The 22,858-nt window shown below is 40.5% G+C and overlaps 1 protein-coding gene and 1 pseudogene across 1 annotated transcript in view; one reads left to right on the forward strand and one right to left on the reverse strand.

Annotated features, from left to right (window-relative positions):
- Positions 1-22,858, forward strand: part of LOC148366794 (leucine-rich repeat and immunoglobulin-like domain-containing nogo receptor-interacting protein 1-B) — a 30,167-nt gene that overhangs the window by 2,865 nt on the left and 4,444 nt on the right. The gene's annotated exons all lie outside the window — the stretch shown is intronic.
- LOC148366795 (general transcription factor II-I repeat domain-containing protein 2A-like) lies at positions 11,293-12,978 on the reverse strand (annotated as a pseudogene).

The following is a 22,858-nucleotide window of genomic DNA, read 5'->3' on the forward strand; positions in this document are numbered from 1 at the left end:
TTCTTCTCTTTTTTTGTGCAGCCTTTCGCAAGGTTTTTGGTTTCTGGGGTTACCCGTAGCAACCAGATGGCGGACAATTATGTTCGCTCTCTCTAGGTGAGCCTCATGTTATAAAAAAATTAAGCCAGTATTTAAAAAAAAAAACATTTTTATATGATGGTTTCTGTTTTGGGGGAATTTAGTTGAATTAAGTTTTTTTTTTTAAATGAATCAAGTTTTTTTCCACTAGGAGGTGATAAATAATACTCAATGTCTCCAAAATAAGCCATTTCAAAACGTAAACATTGCAAGGACAAAGAAAACAGACCTCTTGATCACAAATGTGTGTATTTAGGAACGTTAAACAGATAATGTAACAGTCGTTTGTAAAAAGGGCTAGTTTTATATAATAAAATTAAACTTGTGTAATTACGGAGGATTGATGGGTATATATATATATATATATATATATATATATATATATATATATATATATATATATATATATATATATATATATATATATATATATATATATATATATATATATATATACATACACATCCATTATCTGCACCGCTTATCCTCCGTAGGGTGGCAGGGGTGGTGGAGCCCATCCCAATTATCTTCGGGCGGTGGGCGGGGGACACCTTGAACTGGTTGCCAGCCAATCGCAGGGCACACAGGGACAGACAATTCTCTCGCTCGGGACAATTTGGACCCGCCAATTCATGACATGCATGTTTTTGGAATGTGGGAGAAAACCGGATTGCCCGGAGAAAACCCACCCAAGCACGGGGAGAACATGCAAACTCCAGACAGGAAGTTCGATCTCATGACCTCAGAACTAACCACTTCTCCGCCGTGCTGCCCTATATGTATATGTATGTATGTATATATATATATATATATATATATATATATATATATATATATATATATATATATGCATACAAATATCCCTCACCTTACTTTTCGTGCTTGTAATACTTCATCGTGCTTTGTGTTCTGCAGCAGACAACACACAGCAAACGCTATCATGGGGGCAAGTAGCAGAGAGCTGTGTGTATGTGTTGGGTAAGCGAGACTGTTTTTGCGCGACTGAGATAGGCTGGTGCATGCTGCCAGTCATACACAGGTCAATGGTTCCCCCTAAAACAAACTAAGCATGGTAAGATTCTTTATTCTAGCGTCTCGTTATATTGAATAAAAATTCATCAATTAAATCGGACTTTGAGGAAAGTCAGAGGATGGCGAAGGATTATTAATCACCAGCGGGTGCCTTGTGGATTGCTTTTGGCTCTGGGAAGAGACTGAGGCGGCGTCAGGGGATAGAGTAAAAGTGGGGCTGCAGGTCCAGCATGCTGCTGTGCCTTTGTGACAACTCTAACAAGCCACCTCTACCGAGCGTGTATCTTGCTAAGCCCAAATTAGTTACCCTTGATGGATGACCTGGAGCTACAACCTGCGGGAAACTGCTACTCCCCGACGTTTGTATTTCATCACAAAGACCTGGCTCAACCTAAGGATCCCAGATGCTCATGTGCAGCTAGCGAGCTGCTTTCGACAGTGCCCTCCAATTTGGTTGTACTCGTAATGACAATTAAAACCATTCATTCAGCTGTAATTCTGTGTTCTGTGATTTCATTTGTGGATCTATAGTTATTATTTTTACAGTCGTGTATAGGATATTGTCATGATTACTGATGCGAGGCACCTGTACCAGCTCCTTTGGCGCCAACTGCCTCGGACGCTGATTGGCTCCCTGTAACTTTTTAAGCCCCTGTCTTCCTGCCATCGGTTGTCAGTCTGTCTGCGAACCTCAGCTTACGCTAGGCAAGCTTTTCGACCCTGACTCTCTCCTGTTCTGGTTCCTGTCTGTTGCCCGGCTCCGACCCCTTTTCTGATCACGAGTTTTGCTCCCCCGTCCCGGCTACTGATCTGTTTTTTTCCGCTCTCGACACCGCCATCACTCGCCACGGAAATACCACTTCCACGTCTGAGCAACCTGCTCCCCTTGACCAGTGATCTACGGATCGTGTGTACTATCCTTTCCCTTCTTCCCAATAAAACTAAGAGAAACGCACGCAAGTGGGTCCTGTCTCCGTTCTAGTCCTGACAGGATAGGTTACTGCTACCCATGCATATATATATATATATATATATATATATATATATATATATATATATATATATATATATATATATATATAATACATTAAGTCTGATTCAGTGGTTAGCGCGTGTGCGGCACAGTTCTGAGGTCATGGGAACCTCCTGCGTGGGTTCAAATCCAGCTCCCGGCCTTACTGTGCGGAGTTTGTATGTTCTCCCCGTGCTTGCGTGGGTTTTCTCCGGTCAGTCCGGTTTCCTCCCACATTCCAAAGACATGCATTTCAGGTGAATTGGGCGGTCCAAATTGTCCCTAGGTGTGATTGAGCGAGTGAGTTGTCTGTCCCTGTGTGCCCTGCAATTGGCTGGCAACCAGTTCAGGGTGTCCCCTGCCCACTGCCCGATGATTGCTGGGATGGGCTCCAGCACCCCCGCGATCCTACTGAGGATAAGCGGTACGGCTAATGAGATCAGATATATATATAATTTGTCATTGTTGCTTACAGTGTACTTCTCATTCAACCAGCACAGTCCTACCGTGCAGATGTAAGCCCCCGTCCATGAACACATAAAATATTGAATGTGATTGCCCATTCATTTATGCCTTAATAGGTTTTGAGGAACCCACTTAATCTCCTCATCTTGGGTTGTATTGCAATGTTATGTTTAAATTAGCAGTCCTGAAAGGGGAAAGCTAGCGAAGCTGTGACGACATGAGCGTGTGCAGTGTTATTATGGTGAGGTTATTTCGAAGACACAGCAGCACGGCGGTGCGGTGGTTAGCGCGTGTGCAGCACAGTTCTGAGGTCATGGGTTCAAATCCAGCTAGCAACCATCCTGTGCGGAGTTTGCATGTTCTCCCCGTGCTTGCGTGGGTTTCCTCCGGGCAGGTTAATTGGCCCGTCCAAATTGTCCCTGGGTGTGAATGAGTGAGCGGATTGTCTGTCCCAGTGTGCCCTGCGACTTGCTGGCTACCAGTTCAGGGTGTCCCCTGCCCACTGCCCGGAGATGGCTGGGATGGGCTCCAGCACTCTCCGTGACCCTACTGAGGATAAGCAGAGCAGATGATGGATGGATGGATGGATTGATGGATTTCGAAGGCAGGTCGGCAACTGGATACTCAAATCGTCCAATGAATGTAAGAGTCAGCTTGCTGCGGCTCTGCGCAGCAGTATGACGGTGTAGCATGTTAAAACCTTGTATCTGTACTATATGACCCAGTGGCGGTCCGTGTATTTTCCACCTAGGTCTTTGGCTCTGATCGGAAAACCGATGTGTCATTCGAGGCGAACCAAGGTTGCCGGTTCTTGGAAGTGAAATTGTTTTCTTCTTTGTGAGATAATTTTGGCGGACCCTGGTCCACGTCACATGCTAAGATGTCTTGGTTCACCGGGCACGGCACGTGGGGCAGGCATCGTGGATTGCATGAAGAAAAGGTATTGGGGGACGCAAAGGATGCCACACTGTTGCGCAAGATGTAAAGCATGTCTTTAGTAATGAAGTCTAAGTCAAACAAGGTAAATAAACAGGGACAAAGAAGAACAATGACGGGTGGATAATTACAAAACAAATCAGTGTGAGACAAGCTCAGCCTGACCCCAATGTACCAACCTGGCCCGAAATTCAGGTAGGGTTGCACTTGGACTCGGGTTTAAGGTATAACCTCTAGGCTGAATGTGGCAGACAAAAGATATTCACCTTTACCAAGGGCTTGCTCGTTTCAGTGTTGTCCAAGCTTTGTCACAGTGTCCCAATTGGCCCCGACCGTGTGGCGCCAGCTACGGCTCATTGACAGATTGGCTTCCTGTTTTTTTAAGCTCAGTGCTCTCATTTGTCCTTTGCCAGTCCATCAACGAACCTCTGCCCCGCATGACGTGGGTTTTGACTCGTTCCTGTTTTCCTGTTGGTCTTCCTTGTCCGGTATTTTTCCAGTTTTTTTTTGTCCTGTTTAATATCGGTTTCAGGTGTTGTTCCCGTCTATTTTTGTCCTGTTTATTATTCTCTCCAGTTTGTTCCTGACTAGTTTGTCCTGTTTATTTTTTGATATTCTGATTCATTATCTATCCTGTCTGTCCCGTCCTGTCCCATATCGACCCCTTATGTCCGATATCAACTCAGGCAATCAGTATCGATCTTGTCAGCCTCTGGCTTCCTATCATTTCACGCCAGACTGCTGCCTCACGTGCATGACTCTCCATTTCCCGTAAAATAAAAGGCTTGTGTGAGAACGTCACGTGTTTGGGTCCTGATCCGGTTCTGGTTCCAGACAAACTTTTGTATTTAAATCAACATAATACAGTAGTATTAATTCCTTACGAAGCTCTAACGTTATCAACGGGTTTTTTGCCCATAATATTTTGTCAAACCGGTGATGTTTCCCAAGGCCCTTTATGGGGTCCTCAGATACTACCTCGGAATTTGGTTAGCTGAACCAACAGCTTTCTCAAAGAATGCTGTTACAGGACACGGCCTTCAGGATTTTTTAGATGACATTTTGTTCGATTTCTGAGCCCAACAACTAATGCCTGAAATATTATCGGTTGTCGGTATTAAAGTACACATCTGGAAGCAGTGCATCCAGAGGAGAAGTAATGAAAAGAAGCTGACCGCAATTTGAAGTATTAATGGACAAAATATAATTAACATCACATGATTCAAATATTTTTAGGCCAGCAGAGAAGGCCTTGCAGACCCTCACGGCACACAATTGGTATGATCACGGTCCATTGTAACTGCCTGTTCAATATGGTCTGAGCTACTCTTATTTTCTGTCTACATGGTCGTGTTTAGCTGTCACATATTGTAATTCTATGCATCTGGCACTGCTGCACAAGTATATGAGTAATGGCAAATTGAAAGATCAATTAATTACTGTGTGGTATTTTAATATTCCCCAATTAGACTGGGATAATAGCAAATTACAGCTCCCCACCCTGGTAACAAGATAATCTGTTAGCATATTTGATGAAAGATATTAGGGCTGCAACTAAGGTTTATTCTAATAATTGATGAATCATTCAATATTTCTTTAAAAGTATTTAAAAGTATGCAAAAATATTACATTTTCTCTTCAATTAAAACGTGTTATGCGGATATGTTGCAAAATATTTCACGAGTTGGGGGCGATTGGAGACATTTAGTCTCAGTTGACCCGTTGGGCTTGTATCCTCTAGAGATGTGACATCATTGAAGGAACACATCACTTTCAACATGGCGCATTAACACAACATATGGGGCAGCTTCGAAAAAGACAGAGATTGTAGTGAACAGTGATTGCATAACACTAATATCTGCTTTGAGAAATTGGAATTTTGCTTCCCCTGTGGCTGGGGGCCTTGTTTTGCCAGAGTTGCATGTTTTCGCCTCCAAATGGTTCATGGAGTAATTTTCCGATCTGGCATTACAGCATGAATGCCTTGCATTCGCCTCCTTTTAGGTGGATAATGTCACTTTTCATTTGTGTTTATCATGTGTCGTGGTTGGTATAATAATTTACCCGTTAGCTTCGAGGCTGCTGAAAGGATTCCAGTTTTGACTGCTCCCGGTTTGCTCCAGTTAGCAGCCGGCGAGCCTGCGTTGTCCATTGGTTTATTTCTGGCCGGGTTCGCATTTACAGTTTTTCGGCGTTGGCTCCCGGTTAGCCTGGCTGCTCACAGCATGTTTTTGGTGAGTCAACCTCACGTTTTTCCGGCGAGGCTGATGCTGCCTTTCATTGGTCATCCCGGTCATCCCCCGTAAGCGTTTTTTGTTCCAAGTTAGTCCCTTTCTTGGCTACTTGCCTTTTTTTGCACTACTACTGCATCCAATTGCGACGAAATGTCCTTGACATTCTACTCAAAAACAACCAAAACCTGGATTAAAACACCTGTAACCTCTTTGAGCCAATAATCACATAAACCAATACGTTGACTGGTTTGCTAGGGAGCGGGTGTTACTCACATGACGTCACAGTTCAGAAATGCAAAAACAAGACAGCCTGTTTCAAAATGAAGTATCTTGGATAATAATTGGAATTTACCAAAGAAATATATATATGGATTTTCTCCAAAAAACATGTACTTTTTCTCACATTATGCATGTTTTAGAATTTGGAAATACCTTTAAAAAACACATTAATTGCCCTTTTATCCCAGAAAGACATTCTACTCTCCCAGGCCAATATGACATTGAACACCAAGAGTTTTGTCCCCATCTGGACTCTGTCTTACTCTTTGCGTTTTCCATTCTCGTGTGCTAAGGACCCTTGCCAAAAAGGAAAATTCCACCCAAAAATGGTTTTGTGTCTGCACAGCCCTTCTTGTTTATTTATACGTGTATTTCGATGCTAGGATTGGTTTTCCATAGGCCTCAGGGCAAACACTGCAATAATTGGCAGTCGCAGGGCGCAAATAAACAAACAAACTCTTTTACTCACAACGATTTGGAGACTTCGATTAATCGCAACATGCGTGTTGGAGTATCCTGATAAAGACCCCACAGGTACAGGGAGAACATGCAGAATACACACATAAAAGTCAAAATAGAGATTCAGATATGGGTACAACTGACTGCATGGAAAGTAATGCTTTTATTTACTTTTGAGGCTGATATGATTGTCTGCCATCTTGTTGCTACGAGTTCCCCAAAAGTTCTGCAAAAACAATCACCTGTCGTTTTTTCCCCTCTTCTTTAACTTTTGTCTTTCATTTCCATTTTTCCTCTTTTTTTTTCTTTTTTTTCTTCCTTTTTCTTTCATTTTCTTCACCTTGCTTTTTCTCTATGTGTCGCTTTGCCCCCTTTTGTACTCCTTCTTTTTCCTTTGTCTCTTCTTTTTTCTTTCTTTGCTTTTACCCACAACAGGATGGGCAAAATCATTGCTTGGGTTGCCGACCCCTGCACCACACAATACAGCAACATCTTGCGGTCATTTATTATACACTGCCCCTTTAAAAGAAAATTATTTTCCAAATACCTGGTGGAAAAAGTCTATAACTGCACTGGCATAGTGCATACGCACATTCACATGAATCATTTTTCCTGGGCATGCTTTGATTGAACTATCGCAAGGATCAAAAAATATATCACGCTTTTCCATTCCACATGTCACGTCTCATTGTTCCCGTGCTCGCTCATTGTTAGCGCAGCGGCACACTTTGCATTTGCTTCTCAGAGCGTGGTGCAATAATGCACATATTCATCCATTGCAATTAGTCATATGGTTGATGGTCACATTGGAAATGATAATTGCTGAATAAGCAGGCTTGGGGAGAAACGTAATATACATAAGGGTGTTACGTAAGTGGGATAAAGTACAAGAATTGTAGATGTATTCCCTTACAGTTACAGAAAAACGATAGTTTGAAAAGTAAAGTGGTGGTGTTGGCAGGTATGTACAGTATTGTTAGTGTTGGTGGGATCAATAATAATAATAACAAGGACTTTCAGATTTAATTTCCCACTATGTCCCTGTCCGGAGCCACTCTGAAAATGCTGGTCCAATAGTGATCCCAAGAGCCAAGAGGAAATCCGCAGTTTTGAGAGTGTTCTTCATACGGGCCCTGGTGCTGTGGAATGCTCTGCCCCCTGATATTTGATCTGGAACCTCAGTGGAACTGTTTAAATCTAGGATTAAAACACACTTATGTTCTATATTATATTCTATGTAGAAAATGTCTGTGTATTGTTTGTTAATGCTACATCCATTGTAGTCTGGACATCCTGAAAGTGTCATGATTACCGATGTGATGCACCTGTGCCCGCTCCTTTGGCGCCAACTGCCTCGGACGCTGATTGGCTCCCTGTCCCTGTTTAAACCCACTCCTTTCTGTCACCTGTTGTCAGTCCGTCTGCGAACCTCAGTTTACACTAGGCAAGCCTTTTTCGACCCTGACTCCCACCTGTTTTTTGCTCCCTGTCTGTTCCTCGGCTTCGACCCGTTTTCGATCCTGACCACGTCTACTCTCCTCTCCTGGCTTACGACTCGTTTCCGCCCCCGACCATGTTTTTGCTCTCCTATCCCGGCTACTGACCTGTTTTTCCGTCCCCGACACAGACATCGCTCGCCATGCAAGTCCCACTTCCGCGTTCAGAGCAACCTGCTTCCCGCGCCCAGCGATCCCCGGATCGTGGGTGAAACCCTTTCCTTTTTGCCAATAAAACTGAGAAAAACGTAACGCAAGTGGGTCCTGTCTCCGTTCTGGCCTTGACAGAAAGGGGGATTACCTCATGTGCGGTCCCTTCTTTAGGTTTCTTCATTTTCCTCATGTTGAGGTTTTTGGGTTTTTCCTTGCCCTCATGTCGGTTTTTAATCAACGTATGTTGTCATAATAGTCCGTGGTTTGCAACAATCTGTGGTCTGTGCAGCCCTTTGAGACTCCTTGTGATTAAGAGCTATACAAATAAACATGACTTGACTTAGAAATAAATACATTTTTATTATTAACATCACAATGATGTATTATTTTTTGTTTTAATTGTACTGGAGTAATTGGAAAATTGTATTTGAAAGTCTTTAAAAAGTGCTTGACTTTGGCCATGAAAAAGGTTCACGGATTTTGTATTATCAAAATGATTCAGAGGAGGGGATTCCCAGCCACCTCTTGCAACCCAACTGAGGTGTTGGGAGTCATTAGGTGACCATACACCCCAATTCAAACCCCTAATGCTGAACGCCAAGCAGGGAGGCAACGGGTACCGATGTTTAAGTCTTAGGTATGACTCGGTCGAGGCTTGAACCACAACCCCCCAGTTTCGGGGCGGGCGCCATACCCCCAAGCCACCGAACTGGTGGATAGGAAAAATAATTTGAAATAATCAAGTTACATCACTGCAATATTATGGTATTCAGATTATGCTATGTAATACATTTTTCAACAGGTAAATAGTTACTGTATCAGAGAACATTTTAAAAGTAACCCTCCCAACCCTATAACAAGTATTTGAATTAGAAGCTAAGATTGGGCCTATAAAATCCAGGACCAGCCTGACCCCGGCATATTACTGTGATTCGGGGGACGGAGCCTGGAGCAAACCCAAAATTTATATCTTATGTGTGAGGACTTGGAAAGAGGGCTTCTTTCTCGCTGCCTTTTTATATAAAGATTATTAACCAGTCTGTGTTCTTTCTTTGAGGAGGATCCACACAATGCATTCCATCCCCCATCCACTCTTAATCCCACATTTGGCGGCAATGTAATGGTCCAAAAAATGGATGCGAAAAGGAATAACTGAAGACGGATATTCAACAATGAAGGACACAGCCGTTTCTTTATTCAGAGAAAATCACAACTGAGGCAAACTGTCTACCAGCACAGAAATCCCTTCTTTATTCTATCTGGGTAGGTCTGGCTCCCTCAACGCCTAGACCTCACACAAATAAACATCTAACTCTCACTCAATAACATCCTGTACAAAATTCTGTTCCGCCATCTGGCTTTTGGTCCAAAACTGTTTTTCTATCACCTCGAGGATTAGCCCAAGTCCTTTAACTCTAAAGCATGAACTGACTAAGCGGATACATAAATGTCAAGATTAAAACTGGAGACTGTATCAAAGTAAATAAAGAAACACTCTGAGTCGGGTGTTGATATTGGTTAGCCCTTTCATCAGAGGCGCATCCCACCTGAGCTTTCCCCTAGATCTGCTTCCAAGATCGGCTCAGAGAAGAATCAAACCCATCCGATAACTACTTGCCTATTTATTCAAAACACAGAGGTGAAATAACCTACCTGATCGGCTTAAACAAGATCACATGAATACATGGTACGTTTCTGATTGGCTTAAACAAAATCACTGGTCGCTAGGTGTCACACTATCATTATATATGAGAAAGAAAAGTAAAAGTATTGGCTAGCTGCCTAACTGACCACGGAAGATAGAGATTAGCATAAATAGGTAGTAGAGGCACATTTTAGGGAGGTGAGACAGCCAGGCGCCATGTCCGATGAAAACCGTGAACGAGAAATTAGCTACCAAAATGATACTATTCTAATATGAGACACCTGGATGAAATCTTTGGCTCTGTTAAGGTACTTTTGATGATAAAACCATACAAAGGCACATTCAAACGATAATCAAACTATAATTTCCCTACAATATCCTCCATTTATGTGTGTTGAATTCATACTAATTTTCCACAACAATCTTCCTTCTCATATCATAACTGCATAGTTACACCCAAGTTGAAATACAATGCTTATTCTACATGTGCAGTGTTCATTTTACCTCTGAAAAGTGATGGGTCCCGGGGACTCGCATGCTCAAAAATCTATGGGTCCCAACAGAGATCTATCGGTCCCAAAAATTGTGTGTTATCGAGGTTGAAATTGTAAATCGGCGACAAATATATAAATCAATATATAAATCTATATATTCAGTCAGTTTTAATCATCACACTTAATTGGTAATACAAAGCAGTTATCACTTCAGATTTTTCAGTTCACAAAAATATTGTACATTATACAAAATAATGATATTTTTCAGTTCATATATTCTTCGTGGTTTGCAGTCCCACCACAGTTATAATGCCTTCTCAAGGTCCAATTGCAGCAACGGAATTTCCATAGCTAATTTGTGGTTTTCATTGTCGTTGTGCCGATCCAATGTGCTTTTCTGAAAGTTCGTATTGCAAAATGAATTATGCAGTTTTTTTGTCACGCTGGGTGCACGCATCACAGAACATGTAGCCTCTATTACAGGGGTGGGCAATTAATTTTTATCAGGGGCCGCATGAGAAACCTGAATTGTGTCAGAGGGCCACCAACTTTCTTTCATTGTAAAATGCTCAAATTAAATATTTTGAATAGCTGATGCTGATAATCAGAAGAATATAGCACTCTGTAAATATTTATATTAGGCTATGTGAAATTGTGGTGTATTGGTTAAATAAGAAAAACAATCATTGAACCAGTGCAATTTATTTTTAACTTGTTAATTTCCACAAACAATAACTTGTAACGTTCTCCACCTCATGTTACCTCTTCAGTGAGAATAATCCAGTCTGTTCTGGGCTTGAACAAGGGCATTGGAATCTGGCGGAATGTCTGAAGTGGCTATGCGAAGGACAGCTGAGAGGTGGTCAACAGTCATAGAGGATCTATGTTTGGATTTATTAAACTTCATAACTGAGAATGTCTGTTCACAATGATAGGTAGATCCAAAGAGGACTAGGATCCTCTGAGCATGCTTCCTCGGGTGTGGAAAGTTCTCCTCTTTGAGGGAGTAAAAATCCAGCAGTGAGACTGACTTGAAGTGATCTGCCAAAAGTGTGTCAGACTGCAGATCTATGAGTTCCATCTGAACTTCACTTGGGGCATCATCCACACTGCAGTTGAAGGGAGAAGAGACCATGTGCATTTCACTCTCAAGAGTTTTGAAATCGCCTTGAAAACTCTGCATGCAATGTTTCTAACATGGTTGAGTACTTTTGGAGGTGATCGCCTGATCTTTTGGCTTCCTTAAGTGTTGGCAAGTGGGTCAGAATGTTGTCCTTCACTTGGCTTGAGAGAAGCTACAGTTTTCTCATAAAAGCCTTCACTGCACTGTACATCTCATGCACAAAAAGGCCCTTGCTCTGCAGTTTGACATTAAGTTCGTTCATTAGTGCGGTCACATCCACAGTGAATCCGAGGTCTGCCAACCAGTCTTCATCTGAAAGTTCTGAGACGTCATGACCTTTCTGAACACAGAACTCCTGAATCTGGTTTCTCAGGTCCCAGACACTTTTCAGAATTTTGCCAAGGCTGAGCCACCTAACAGTGCAGTGATAGCTTATGTCACCATATTCAGCCTCATTTTCCTCCAACAAAGCAACAAACTGTCTGTGATTTAAAGCTCTCGCTCTGATGAAGTTAACTATTTTAGTGACAGAATCAACAACATGTTTCATTTTTAACACTGTCTTACACAACACTTCCTGATGTATGATACAATGCAAAAATGTCAATTTCTGATCAGGGTTCATTTCTGTCACTTTATCCTGCATTCTCTTTAAAAGTCCAACATTTTTCCCGGCCAGATTTGGACAACCATCTGTTGTCACACCTGCAAGCTTGTTCCATTTCAGTTCTAACATGTCCATACATCCATACATGCATTTACCTCTCTGAACAAGTCATTACCTGTGGTTGTCCCTTTTATTGACTGCAAGGATGCCAACTCCTCCGTGATTTGAAAGTCTGCGGTTATCCCACGTAAGAAGATGAGCAGCTGGGCGGTGTCACGTACATCGCAGCTCTCATTCAAAGCCAGAGAAAAAAAGTCAAAGTCCGCCGCTCTTTTCCTCAGCTGAAGCTCTAAATTTCCCGTGATTTCCTCAATCCGCCTCGTTACAGTGCGTCGGGAGAGTGAAACGTTCTCAAACGCGCCCTTTTTTTCTGGGCACATCAGCTCAGCAGAGTCCAATAAACACTCCTTAATAAACTCTTCGTCGGAAAATGCCCTACTTTTTCTGGCGATTTTATGAGAAATTACATAACTTGTCCTGACGGCTGCATCTCTGGAAGTGTGAAGTTTAGTGAAAAATCCTTGTTGGGTTTGTAGTTTTGCTAGCAATGCATCAGACTCCCTTGCACGCTCTTCACCAGACAGGTTTCTGTATTCATCTTCATGCTTGGTCGTGTAGTGGCGATTCAAATTATATTCTTTAAACACAGCAACCTGTGTACCACAGACTAAGCACACTGCTTTACCTTTAATTTCTGTAAAGAAATATTTGGCAGCCCATGTCTTGTTGAAAATACGGCATTCGTTATCAACTTTTCTTTTCTTGGGGTGTGCCGACATCTTGAGGGTACCCTGGCGAACAGTATCACCTTCACTCACTCAAGTGAATACGCGCGTGAAGGCGCTACGTCTATGACGTGTATATGTAGTCAAAATAAAATTTCAAAATAAAAGTTTAATTTTTTTTTTTTATTTATGGTGTTTATGATTGGTCTTACGCGGGCCGGACAGGGACGTACAAAGGGCCGGATGTGGCCCGCGGGCCGTAATTTGCCCAGGTCTGCTCTATTATCATCCTCCTCATAGCGTAACAAGGAATATAATTACAGTCCATTTTGGCAGAAATGTCCTTTTCTTGCTAGGAGTATTCTTTTGTTTATCTTTCGTCGAATCGTTCGCTTCAAAACACGTGTTTTCCTTGCCTTCGCGGTCTTCTGAAGAATTTCTCTGCCGTTTTTTCGTGCCGGAATTATTGCCGTTGCTACCACTTTATGTATTATGTTTCGACTCATTACTGACACTGAAGAAATTACCATTTTGTGTTGATTTGCACCTAATACCAACTGTTTTTTCGGAGGCATATTTCTTTTTCACTCGACAACCACTAAAACAATGACGTCATCTCGAAGCAACAAGATCTCTTTTGCCGAGATCGGCGTGAAACCAAAACAACAATGGCGGATCTGCCTGACGAAAAGTTTGGAGTGTGGTAAATCTTTGTTAAAAAAAAAAAAGGAATCGGATAATAATGACAATTTGGTGTCAAAAAAGTTGTGTCCCGGGGACGCACGTTGATTTGACACAATGCGTCCCCAGCAAAAACAATGCGTCTAGGACGCAGGGACGCGGGCAAACGAGAACACTGCATATGTATTGGAAAACATCGACAGTGTTTCTGTCATGTATGTCCTCCTGCAGAAAACATATTAAACCCAAAATATATTTCCCTCCCCCATGTTTTTCAATACAATAACATGTGTCAAAAAGCGCCGGGAAGCCATTTTCCAGCGCTAAACTCTTATAAAATGACTCGCAGACAGGGTTGGGTAGGGTTACTTTAACTGGATTACTTTCAATTACTTTTGGATTACTCCAATACCAAATATACTAATAAAAGACAAAAGAAACTAAATGTGAATAAAATTACAACATTTTGTGCAGGCTTGGGGAGTAACGGAATACATGCAACTGCAAAAATGATGTTGGCAAGATGTTTGGATTTATTTTAATTTTGTTTCTGTCACATGTTATGTTAGTTTTGCCGGAGATCAAAGAGATCAAAGCCAGGAGAGAAAGCTTACCACGTGTTGTGAGTCATTAACATGTGTTAAAATGCGCCGGGAAGCCATTTTCCAGCGCTAGACTCGTCGAAAATGACTCGCAGACAGGGTTGGGTAGGGTTAATTTATCTGGATTACTTTCAATTACTTTTGGATTACTCCAATACCAAATATGCTAACAAAAGACAAAATAAACTCAATATGAATAAAATGACTAAATTTTGTGCAGGCTTGGGGAGTAATGGAACACATGGACCGGCAAAAATGATGTTGGAAAGCTGTTTGGATTCCTTTTTATTTTGTTTTTGTCGCATTTTATGTTTGTTTTGCCGGAGATCAAAGAGATCAAAGCCAGGAGAGAAAGCTTACCACGTGTTGTGAGTCATCATTTTATTTATATTTAGGTTTTTTTGTCTTTTATTAGCATATTTGGTATCGGAGTGATCCAAAAGTAATTGAAAGTAATCCAGTTAAAGTAACCATACCCAACCCTGCTCGCAGAGACAAGGTCTGTAAAAAAGAAAGAGAAAAAAGGTATGGATTTCCGCAATAGCATGAATGAATGCCTTTAATTCAATGTCTTCTACAAGCAAATCCGTTGTGCGATATAAGTATTGAGGTTTCAAACTGTGCTACGGTTAAGTCACACTTCAGATAGATTCCCAGCATTTGAATTGAGTTGCAGTGATTAACACCACAGGGTGTCATTCATACGGCACCTCCATTAGTTACCGTAGAGGCGCCAAGGAATCATTACATTCAATCAATGTCTTCTGGTTATATATGCTTGCGCTTGCTGGCCTGTCAAATTGCAGAGAATGTGTGTTCAGCATACAAAATATAAAAACAAGCGAATAAGCATAATTGGTTTTGAGCATGCGGTTGTCTAGCTATTTTTACAATATCGATTAATGACAAATGGAAATGGAACAATGGTTTTGGGAAAGGAGAACTAGGATAACTAGAATGGTTGTGTGTCATTAGGGCATCACCCGCGTTGAGACGGGTAACCGTTTTTGAGTGGCATCTTCTCCTTTAGAGTGACCCATCTGATCACTTGTGAAAGATTGTGATTCGGGCAAAACGTGTCCTGGCTTAGGAGACTAAAATGTCTTTCTGGGAAAGCTGCTGGGTCGGCAAAACCAAAAATGCCAGGTCAGATTTATTGGCAGTTTACACATCCAGGTTTAACGACCAGACAGCCTGTAAAAGATGTTATTGATATCCATTGCCGTTTTGGTCTAAGAGTGTGGAATATCTTCCTTAGAAAAAAAGCTGAGTCAACAAAATCAAAATTGCTGAGTCAGCTTTTTTGGCATTTTTCACATCTATGATACCTGACTGTCTGTGAAAGATGGGAGTAAATTCCAAACTCCTTTCCCCCTCTCTGGTGGACAAATACACAAACAAACAGACAGACGGATACAGACGCTCCCCAACTTATGAACGAGCTTGTTCGTAAGGTGAATTTTCTTCGTAAGTTGCTTCATTGCTATATATTTTTTGTTTGTTGTTAAGGTTTATATAAGTATGTTTAAGGCTTGTTAAAGTAGCCTGTAATTTTTTGTACTAAAAAACTAAAAATCATTTCATAAGATAATATGCTCTATAAAGATAAAGTGAAGTTTAAATTACTTTTGGAAGATAAGCTTCAAGAGTTAGGCGACTTCCTCCTCCGTAGTAAAAAAGTGGCCGAAAAAAATCGAACCAACCATTTTCTCAACAGCATCAAGCTTTCTTATTCAACTGTTATTTTAAAAGAAATGGTACACCTCTTCTTTACACTTTACACCAACCATATTGAATAGAGGCACGAGATATTAAACAATAAAAATATTCTTAGCGCGCTGGAGCTACAGTATAGAATGTTTACACACGAACTAGGAAGTGGATTACTTCTTCGGGGTGGATGCTGGGTGACCTCTCACAGCGCCACACGCCGCTAGCGGCGGAAAGGGGTATTACAGTACTGTCCTGTACTCGGAAAATGGTGGTCACAATACAAAATCTAACTTAGAGCATTGTCCGGTTATTTTTCAACATCCCCAAAAAATGTTCGTATCTACTGTTTTTCGTAAGTCGAATGGTCGTAAGTAGGGAAGCGTCTGTATACTTTAATCAAGACACATACACTCCCGAATTTATGGAGTTTTCTATTTACTAATCATATCCAGAAGAAACTAGAACACAAAGCAGCTCTTGTCTGCCTGAAAGAACTAAACCGTCCCAAATTTAAGTCCTCTAAAGCACATAGAATTGACCCTCTCTTCTGCTTGGCAGGCAAGATGCAGCAGTAGGCCAGGTAGGGAGTTGGGGATAAAAGCTTGCATGTTACCCACACAAACAAGCATAAACTTACAGATGGTCTGCGAGCAAGACTTCACGTCGTAAAGAGAGTTTTTACCCTTCCGCTATCCGGGAATTGATTTAGGTTATTATGTATGGTATTATTATGCCAACAGCGTTCCTCCGACTTATTCTATTCTACTCTAGTCTTGTTATTTACATATTATTTATTTTTAAACTATTCTATATAATTAACTTGTATTATACACTACAGTGTGTTTTTTACTGTATTCTTTTTATTCTTTTAAATCTATTATTTTGTCATTATTGAGTGTTCGCGTGTCAAATGATTTCTTGTATATATCATGTTTATGGTTTATACTGGCTGAATAAATAAATACAATACAATACAATACTATCTACATATAGACAGGGCCCTTTTGGAAATATTCATGGTTAGTAAAATAGTATTGATCCGATCAAAGTACCTTCTTAGTATCAATGATATTGATATTTGGATCGGTCAACCAATCCCTACTGTTCACTCCCAGAGTTCCACTATAGGGCAAATGAAGGTTTCTACCTAGAAAAAGAAAGAAAAATCTCGCCTTGCACCAGTGTTCCCTCTAAGCTGTGTGCATGCGCAATTGCCTACTGCTTGGACATTCTCGGCGCACAAGAAAATCTAGCCAGCGCACAAAAATGAGGGCTCAAAATTACTATTTAAGAAGCGAATAAGGTCAAAGTTACAGTGCATGAAGGTAAAAATACACGGGTTCCCCTGACGTTGTGTCCTAAATGCGGTATTTTGAAGTCAATGTCAAACGAAGTTGAAAAGTAAAGTCAGTAGAGTTTGTGGAGAACCGGCTTCTTCGGCTCGGCTCACTAAAAAGAACCGGCTATTTTGGGTCCTAAACGGCTCTTCAGGTTGTTTTTGCTTCTTTAATCCCAACATGAAAGAATATTATGTAAAAATATGCACAAAATTACTTAAAGGAATGGGGGAATAGAACAAAAAAGGAAAAAAATACCCAAATGAAAAAGTATTGAAAAAAAAAGAAGAAAAAGTTTTTGTTGCATTCAAATAATTTCCAATTATAGCAAGTCAATCTTGTTGCCAACATTGTACTTCCGCTAAAAAATGTGATTAAGTACATTTCTGTATTTTACAACCGACTAAATAAGCCACCAAAAATGTTAATATTATGCGACAAAATATATCAGGAAATAAAAAGAAATGGATATCTTGTGAAAGAATTGTAAGAACAAACGACGTTTGTAGGCCGGACAACCTTTGCAATAGTACATGAGTCAATTCATTCAAAAGAGAAAAATAATTTTGCATTGCCGGAAACTGAGCAAAATGTAACTTGATGTCAAGTTTTGGACATGTTTGATTATTAATTATCTTGCCACACTTGGGATTATGGTTGCTGACTGTTGTTTCAAGCATTGCTCACCGACTTTGTGTGAATGCTCATACCCGAGGAAAATTAGAGGGAACTATGCCTTGCAACCATTTTTGTGCCAAACTTGAAAAAGGGCCCTGGTGCACTGATATTCTTATTCTTCTTACAGTGATATAAAATAATATGCTACTGACTCAAACTGAAGGCTTGAGAGATTGGTTAAAAATCTAAGTCGAATTTAGAATCGTAACTCTCAGGTAATTCTCATATAGAAGCGCTGCCATATTTTAAGCACTGATTGGATGTTAGAAAAGAATTGTTTCGCCAGCAAAGGATGTTTTTTCCCCTCTCCATAGTTCACAATGATTAAAAGAAATTAAAGTCGAGAAGTATGAGGACTATATCCCGGATATGTAAATGTATTCGGCTGTTTTTGAGAAAAGTGTGTCTTTTCTAGAAAGAAATTCAATGCAGGCAGCAGATCTCTATTTTCTGTGTCAATACAAAAGCTCTGAAGGTCTGTGATTTTCCCAGCTGCGTTCTTAAGGCAATTTCCAAGTTTATTACCATCTAATGAAAGATGACTATTCATTGTTGGGTACATTTATATAAAACTCCAATTATTGCACAGCGTTATATGTCTCTGTGGAGTATGACCATACATCGAGTCAAATCTAGGCTTAGTATCTTTAATGTTGAGGATCTTTAATATTCAAAAGGTCAAATCGTGTTTATTTGTTTAACAATTAATCACAAGGAGTCTGCTTCACAGACCACCATTACAACATCCCCCGATCTGAAACCTACATGAGGGCAAAGAAATACTCTTCATCCTCAGGTTAAAGAATATGAATCATTACACCTCTCGATTTTTGCAGTTAATTAATTCAATGCCATGAGGTTCAAATGAGTTTTCCGAACCATTCTCCCTGAGTGCCAAAACGTAAAAACAATTTAAGTCTTTTTTTGATTTTAAAAATCTGTTTAAAGCGTTTGGTGTAGCTCATCAATAAATATAAAACCCCAGGAAATGATTTCAGTATGAAATAAATGATTAGATAGCAGGAGTGGTTTTGATTAGATCTTTGTTCACACATTAAGGAAGCCCCTACTTCGTAGTTTTGCTTCCTGTATCCAGCAATTGGGAGAGTGTAGGCGGCCCCCGAACAGGTGCTGCAAAGCAGTGTGGTGAGAAAAGTGAATATTCTGTATTGATAAGTACAACAGACGTTTTTTTTCTTTCTAAAATAAATGATGAAGAGAGGGATAGATAGATAGATAGATAGATAGATAGATAGATAGATAGATACTTTGTTCATCCCCGAAGGGAAATTCACATTTCCAGCAGCATCCCTGAGCTGAGAACAATCGAGAACAATCGAAAATAACACGGGAGCTGCTGGAGTGGCTGCCATTCGTGACGGCGCCGGAAGAAAAGATTCAATTTGAATCATGTACAAACAAACAAACAATTGAATCATGTACAAACAAACAAACAAACAAAATATTCATGTTTCAATAAGTGGAGTGTTAATAAAATGGGGGGAAAATAATTTCCGATACTGATATAACCAGGTAAAACTAATTTTAAGTTACCTGTCCAAATGAATGTTGTGCCATCTCACCTTTCCCACTCTCTCTCCTGCAGTTGACTTGCTGCTGCTCGCTCCTGAAACTAATACTTACGTTTTGTGCACGTTCGCATAAATGCAATCGGCATGGTGACCGAAATCAATCACATCAGCAGAAATGTTCTTGTAATCTATCTATCTATCTATCTATCTATCTATCTATCTATCTATCTATCTATCTATCTATCTATCTATCTATCTATCTATCTATCTATCTATCTATCTATCTATCTATCTATCTATCTATCTATCTATCTATCTATCTATCTATCTATCTATCTATCTATCTATCTATCTATCTATCTATCTATCTATCTGTCTATCTATCTATCTATCTATCTATCTATCTATCTATCTATCTATCTATCTATCTATCTATCTATCTATCTATCTATCTATCTATCTATCTATCTATCTATCTATCTATCTATCTATCTATCTATCTATCTATCTGTTTCCCTTTCGCAATGTCAGAAAAGAATCAAACAATAGCAAGATAAAGATAATTTCTCCCTCATGCCATGAGGCTCTTTAACTCCACCCAGGGGAGTAAAAGCCCACATTAAACCCTTTTTCATATATTGATTTATTTTTATTACAGTGTCTAATTTTGGAACATTATTTAAACATTTTTACGTGTTATATTTGGTATTTTTGTATTCTACATGTCTTATTTTAGTTTATTTTTTAACATGAGGATACTGCTGGAAATGTGAATTTCCCCAGGGGATGAAAAAAGTATCTATCTATCCATCTTATATCTATATCTTTTTATCTATATTTATCTGTCTGTCCGTCGGTCTGTCAGTTTTTTCGAACACTGATGTTATGTTCTCACGGCCTTCAGAAATCTTTAAGGCCTCCGGGGAAATACCTGACCCTGGCAACAAATAATGGCTGAAATATTATTGGTTAAATGCTGAACCCTTATGTAGCGTTAGCGTCTCCAGTGACCTGTTTCAAAGTTATAAAATGTAATGTTTCTCAGGGGGCAAAAAATCCTATTACTATGGGAGTATAAGATTATGGATGCCTATTATGTTTTTGTATCAACTACAGTATATTGAATTATATTGTTAGGGCCTCCAAAATGGACCCGCTAACGGCTAATTTTGCTCATTCCTAACACAACATCGAGGTGAAATAGAAAAGTAAGATGACAGACAATTTGGAATTATTTAATAAGTATTCAGGGACAAAATATAATAACATCAAATGATTCAAATGTGGGGCAGCACGGCGGCGCAGTGGTTAGGGCATGTGCGGCACAGTTCATGTCATGGGAACCTCCTGCGTAGGTTCAAATCCAGTTCCAGACTTCCTGTGCGGAGTTTGTATGTTCTCCCCGTGCTTGCGTGGGTTTCCTCCGGGCACTCCGGTTTCCTCCCACATTCCAAAAACATGCATTTCAGGTGAATTGGCCGGTCCAAATTGTCCCTAGGTGTGAATGAGCGAGTGAGTTGTCTCCGTGTGCCCTGCGATTGGCTGGCAACCAGTTCAGGGTGTCCCCGGCCCACTGCCCGGAGATGGCGCGACCCTAATGAGGATAAGCGGTACAGCTGATGAGAGATGAGATTCTAGGCCAGCAGAGAGGGCCCTGCAGATTATGATGGCAGCACTGAAATAGAGAAACTGAAATTCTCACTGCTATTATTCCCCTGCTAGTTAACTCACTAGCTAAAATGAATAGCAATAGCTATCCAAGACATTTCAGAATGTGGTTACGAAAATCCTGCACATATTTGCGAGGTGCAATGCATTCAATTTCTGCTTCTAAAGTAGTCATATTGTGAGCTATGTGCTGTGAGGCCAGATCAAACAGATAGCTAGCTCCCCATTCTTCACAACACTCTGCATCATAAATCATGCATGCATGCTGGTAAGAAAATCACCAGGGCATTTGCATCCATTTGCTCTGGATTAGCGAAGGCACGGGGCTTGTCATGCTCATTCACATTTTTCGCCTGACACAATAAAATCACAAGGCGGCGGAAAGATAAACATGTCACTGGCTTTGTGCTTTCATTAGCTCAGCATTATACTTTCTCATAAAAGCCCTTATTCGTTTAAAGTGAGGACCGGCTGTGTGCCGTGGAGTCATGCATTTTTGGCTGCTTGCTTTTGTAAAATTTACAATTGTCAGCTAATTTAAAGATGTTGAACCGGCTTTTCTTATTTGCTTGCTCTCTTTATTTTTTTGACTGTATTTTAAAAGCAGTCACTGTTTGTTTTGACCAGATATAAAATTAGAGATAAGCTATTTAAAAGGTTATCCTGTCTTGCAAAACATCTTATCCAACTTGCATTAAGAATAAGTATATCTGGTACTTAAATTAATTTGATCTAAAATCCTGTGTTGTTTTGTGCATATAAACTCTAAAATCTTGTTTCTGTTTCGTAACAGCGCAAACATTGACCACAGAAGTAATGGATTGGAGCTAAAGGTTTATATCAAATTAAATAACTATCAAGTTCAAATTTTAGTTGACGTCAATGCAAGGTGTGAAGACATAGATGGATTTAAAACTTGCAAGACCAGGAAAGGGGTATTCAGATAATAGATTCCATCCCATTCTCAAACCCTCCTCCTGTGCCCCCCTTTTTTAAATCACATATTCAAGGTTACAAAAACAGATTTGTCAGGACCAGAACAGCCGGTAGAGCCAAGCGCGTAACGTTTCACAACAAACTTTATTGCGGAAGCGGAGAAGTCAAGTGTGGGAAAACAAACGCCAACAATTTGAGATCAGGAGGAGCAGGGAGCTCACGGTATCGGAGCGTGGTCGGAAGACGGAAACAAGTTAAGCAGCCAGGACGGGAGATCCGAGCGTGGTCGATGGGCAGAAACAAGTCGGGTGGGAAGCCAGGGGTAGATGAGCAGGATACAGGAAAGGACGGGACAGGCGGGAGCCAGAGTCAAAAACTGCTTGCCTTGCATGTGCATAGGTTTGCTGACGGACTGACAAGGAGTGAATGGAAACGTTGAGTTTAAATAGGAGGGGAACCAATCAGGAAACGAGCAACAGCTTGAGCCAAACGAGCGGGCACAGGTGAGGGCAATGGGAAATCATGACAAGATTAGCCCTAAAGTGTGTGGGATATCAAAAAAACAGCAACATGATTGGCCGATAGCAAAAATGATACATAACAATAAACAACAGTGAGTCAAAATAAAGAAATGGCATCCAATGAAATCTCTTTTACGCTTGACCATTAGCAACACACTAAAAACTAGCTTTTAAATTATCTCTGATTTATTTCGTCAAAACAATTAATCAATAGGGTCAATGACGAGTTGGCACGCCTGCCTCACAGTATAGAGGTCCTGGGCTCATTCTGAATGAAACAAAATAAATCACAACCCAGAAAATTAGGTAAAACTTATCCCATAAGTGTATTCGAACATTTTTCCACCAGTCAAGTTTGATATCTAAAAGAAGGGAAACAGATCACCAAAAGC

This window comes from Urocampus carinirostris, chromosome 4 (genome assembly GCF_059441175.1).
Source record: "Urocampus carinirostris isolate Australia breed hairy pipefish chromosome 4, RoL_Ucar_1.0, whole genome shotgun sequence".
Classification (NCBI taxonomy): Eukaryota; Metazoa; Chordata; class Actinopteri; order Syngnathiformes; family Syngnathidae; genus Urocampus; species Urocampus carinirostris.